This window comes from Nannospalax galili, unplaced genomic scaffold, assembly GCF_000622305.1.
Source record: "Nannospalax galili isolate Female #2095 unplaced genomic scaffold, S.galili_v1.0 scaffold943, whole genome shotgun sequence".
Classification (NCBI taxonomy): Eukaryota; Metazoa; Chordata; class Mammalia; order Rodentia; family Spalacidae; genus Nannospalax; species Nannospalax galili.
Genome location: NW_008349115.1, coordinates 123737 through 128804, shown reverse-complemented (window position 1 = coordinate 128804; position 5068 = coordinate 123737).

The window sequence follows — 5068 nt, the reverse complement described above, 5'->3', positions numbered from 1 at the left end:
AATGCTGTTGTAATGAAATGCTTCTTCTAAGTATATGTTTATTAAATAAATAATTAACAAAAAAGAACAACAGTCTCTAGATCTATTCATTTACCTAAAAATTTCATAATTTCATTTTTTTCTTATTGCTGAGTAGAACTCCGCTGTGTAAATGTATCACATTTCATTATCCATTCATCAGCTGAGGGACATTTAGGTTGTTTCCATTTCTTAGCTATTGTGAAGAGAGCAGCAACAAATGTGGATGTACAGTTATCTCTACAGAATAATGAGTCCTTTGAGTATATGCCAAGGACTGGCATCACCAGATTATATGGTAGATTCATTTTTTTGTTTTTTGAGAGTCCCCACACTGTGTTCCATAGTGGTTGCACAAGTTTGCATTCCCAAAAGCAATGAATGAGTATTCCCCTTTCTCCACATCCTCTCCAGCATTTGACATTTTTTGTTCTCTTGAGCTTAGCCAGTCTGACTTTTGTAAGATGGAATCTTAAAGCGGCTTTAATCTGCCTTTCTCTGATTAATAAGGATGTTGAGCACTTTTAAAGTGTTTCTTAGCCATTTTTATTTCTTCATTTGAGGACTCTTTGTTCAGGTCTATAGCCCATCTTTTAACTGGGTCATATATTTTCTTGTTTGTTTTTTGACTTCTTTGTATATTCTAGATATTAATCCTCTGTCAGATGTGTAGCTGGTAAAGATTTTCTCCCACTCAGTGGGTTTCCTCTTTACCTCCTTGGTTATTTATTTTGCTGTACAGAAGCTTTGTAGATTAATGAGGTAACACTTATTGATTGTTGACCTTAACACCTGAGCAGCTGATGTCTGATTTAGAAAGTCCTTTTTCCTAGGCCTGTATCTAGTAGGGTACTGCCTATGTTTTCTTCTAGTAGTTTCAGAGTTTGAAGTTTTTCATATTGAGATCTTTGATCCATTTGGAGTTGCCTTTTGTGCAGGGTGAAACGCAAAGGTCCAATTTAATTCTTCTACAGGTAGAGATCCAGTTTTGCCAGTATCATTTGTTGAAGATGCAAATAGTGATAATTTGACCTTTTCTTCTCCATTTAGTACTCTTTTAATTTACTTTTCTTCTTTTATTGCTCCTGCAAGAGTTTCAAGCACTATATTGAAAAGGAGTGGAGATAGTGGACAGCCCTGTGTGGTTCCTCTTTTTAATGGGAATTCTTCCAGCTTTTCTCAATTTAAAATTATGTTGGCTATGAATTTGTTGTATATAGTTTTAATTATGTTGAGGTGTGTTCCCTCCAGGACAATTCCTCTTAGGACTTTTAACATAAACACATGTTGGATTTTTCAAAGGCCTTTTCTGCATCTGCATTTATATGTTTTATTACATTTATTAACTTACATATATCGAACCATTCCTTCATCTCTGGAATAAAGCTCACTTGATCATGGTGGATGATGTATTTGATACGTGCCTGAATGTGGTTCATGAATATTTTGAGAGAATCTTTGCTTTTATGTTCATTAAGGTTATGGGCCTATAGTTTTCCTTTTTTGTTGTTGTGTCTTTACCTGGTTTGGGTACTAAATATTGGCTTCATAGAAGGAGTTTGGGAGTTCTCCCTCTCTTTCTGACTTTTTGAATAATTTAAGCAGTATTGGTTATAGATCTTGAATGTCTGGTAGAATTCTACCGTGCATCCATCTGGGCCTTGGCTTTTTTAATTTGAGAGATTTTGTATTATTGTTTCAATTTCCTTATTTGTAATGGGTCTGTTTAAGCTGTTGATCTCTTCTTGGTTTAACATTGGTGCTATCCATGACTTTAGGAATTCCTCCATTTCTTTTGGGTTTTTGAATTTAACAGAATTTAGATTTTTAAAGTATTCCCTTACAATGTTCTGGATTTCTCTGGTGTCTGTAGTGGTGTTTCCTCTTTCATCTCTGATTTTGTTCATTTTAATTTCTTCTTTCTTTTTGTTAACTGGGCTAAGGGTCTGTCTATCTTGTTTAGCTTTCAAAGAACCATCTTTTAAATTGATTGGTTTTTTTGTATTGTTTTCCTTGTTTTTAATTCATTATTCTCTGCTCTGATTTTTGTTATTTCTTCCCATCTACTAGGTTTGGGGTTGTTTTTTCCTTGCCTTTCCAGAGTCTTGAGTTGTAATGTCAAGTCATTTACATGTGCTCTTTGTGATTTTTTAAATATAGACACTTAGAGCTAGAAACTTCCCTCTTAGGACTGCTTTTAAAGTATCCCAGAGATTTTGTTGTGTTGTATTATCCTTTACATTTAGTTCCAGGAATACTATTATTTCTTTCTTAATTTATTTTTTGACCCATTCATTATTCAGGAGTGTGTTGTTTAATCTTCATGAATTCAAGTAGTTACGTGAGCTTCTTTTACTGTTGATTATAAGCTTTATTGCACTGTGGTCTAATAGAAGGCAGGGGATTATGTCATTTTTTTTTTTTTTTTGTATTTGTTGAGATTTGTTTTGTGTCCCACAGTGTGATCAGTTTTAGAAAACCCTGGATGAGCTGCTGTAGAAAATGTATTCTTTGATGCTTGGGTGGAATATTCTATAGATGTCAGTTAGATCTATTTCATGTAAGATATTTAATTCAGATGTCATTCTGTTTATTCTTTGTCTAGTTGACCTATTTATTGAAGATTGTGGGCATATTGAAACCACCTACTATTTCTGAGTTGGGGTTAATCTGTATTTTATAGTCCTGGAGTACTATTTTTATGAAATTGGGTACACCAGAGTTTAGTACATATATTTTCATGATTGTAATGTCTTCTTGATCAACTGTTCCTTTTATTAGAATTAAGTGACCTTCTTTACCTCTTCTTATTAGTGAGAATTTGAAGTCTGTTTTTTCAGATATTAGAATTACAACACCTCCTTGCTTCTTAGAATCATTTGCTTTGAATGTTTTTCCCATCCTTTCACCCTAAGGTCATCCTTGAAGGTGACATGAGTTTCTTGAAGACTACAAAAATATGGGTTTTCTTTCCTGATCCATTTGATTAGCCTGTGTCTTTTGACAGAGGAGTCGAGACTATTAATATTTAGTGTTGTTTTTGAAAGATGTATATTGAATGCTGTCATTTTAATTCCTTTGTGTTTTGTGGTTCTATTTTGTGGTTTTGTTATTATATTTTTCTTTGTTTTCTTTCTGTAGCCTCTTGGGTATACTCATTTCTATCTTCAGTCCTTTTTATTGCTGAAAATATTCTCTGTAGGGCTGGTTTGGTGGACATGAATTTCTTTCAGCCTATTCATGTCATGGAAAATTTTCTGTTCCCCTTTGACTATGATAGTTTTGCTGTATAAGACACTCAATGTTGGCATCCACAGTTGTATAGAACTGGGAATACATTGGTCCAGCCTCTTCTGGTTTTCAGAATTTGCATTGAAAAGTCATCTGTAATTCTGACGGACTTTCCTTTGTATGTAACTTATTTTTCTCTAGCAGTTTTCAGTACCTTCTCTTTGTTCTGTACATTTAAAGTTTTTACTATGATATGCCATGGGGAGTTTCTGTTCTGGTCATGTCTAATTAGTGTTCTATATGCTTCTTGAATCTGTATAGGTAGGTTTTTTTCCTTAGTTTAGGGACGTTTTCTTCTATAATCCTGCTAAAGATCTGGTCAATGTCATTGACCTGAGATTATTTCTCTTCATTGTAGGCCTATGATGCATAGATATGGTCTTCCCATGTTATCCCACATTTCCTGAATATTCTAGTCTTGTGTTTTTAAATTTTTTTTCATAGACTTTACTTAAAGGGCCCAGATCTTTAACTTTGTCAACTGGTATTCATATATATATATATTTTCTGTTTCAATCATTCTGCTTGTGAGGCTTTCTCCTGTTGTTTCCAACTGACTTTTTTAGTTTTTCAATTTCATGTCCATTTTCTTCAATATTTGTCTCTTTTTGGAACTCACTTTTCAAGTCCTAAATTGTTTTTGATATTTCATTAAGCCCCATATTTGTATATTCTTGAGCTTCCACCACAAGTTTTATGCCTTTCCTCTTTGAGTTCTTTGTGTTGTTTGTCTGTGTTTTCTTTATGTTCTTTGATCGTGTTTATGATTGTTCTTTTAAATTCTGCATTCTGGAATTCCTCAGGGCGGTTCTCAATGTAGTGCATTTCTATAGGACTAGTTTGTTTTGCAGGGCGACATTTTCATATTATTTTTATTTTTGCATGGCCATTTGCATATATGGATGTTCTTTGTTGGCTGTGTTTCTGGTAGGAACTTCTACTCTGCCTTTGTTTAATTGAATTTTGATTCTGTTTATATTGTTTATGCAGCTTGGTAACTTTTTGCTCAGGAATGAAAAATCAATTGTTGTGTATTTCAGGCTCTTGCAGGGTAGTGGACTGTTCTGGGTAGTTGGTGGGACAGCGTAGTATGTAGGCTGGTCAGGGTAGTAGGACAACTGGGCTTTGTCAGTCAGATCAGGAGCCAGTGGAATCTATGCTAGGGGATTTAGGTAGTCTGGGTTAGGGAGCTAGTGCTGGGATTGGCTGTAGAGGAATTGGAGTGGGCCTGGGTTCAAAAGACTCTGGATAGCAAAAACAATGTAGAGCAAAAAGAGCAATGCTGGAGGGATTAACATACCAGATTTCAAACTATGGTATACAGCTATAGTAATAAAAACAGCCTAGTACTGTTACAAAAACAAACATGTAGAACAAAGAAACAAAACAGAAGACCCAAACATGAATACAATTATAGCCACTTGTTATTTGACAGAGATACCAAAAACACACAATGGAGGAAAAACAGCATCTTCAATAAATGCTAATGGAACACTGGATCTCCAAGTGTATGAGAATGAAATTAGACCCATATCTATCACCCTGCACAAAAATCAACTCCAAGTGGATCAAATATCTCAATGTAAAACTTGATATGCTGAAACTATTAGAAGAAAATCTTGGCAGTACCTAACAAGATATAGATGTAGGAAAGAACTTTCTAAATCCATTATCTGTAATAAATAAGTAAATAAATAAATAAATAAATAAATAAATCGTGAAAATTTCAGGTAAAGGAATGGGACTAGAAACTATTATA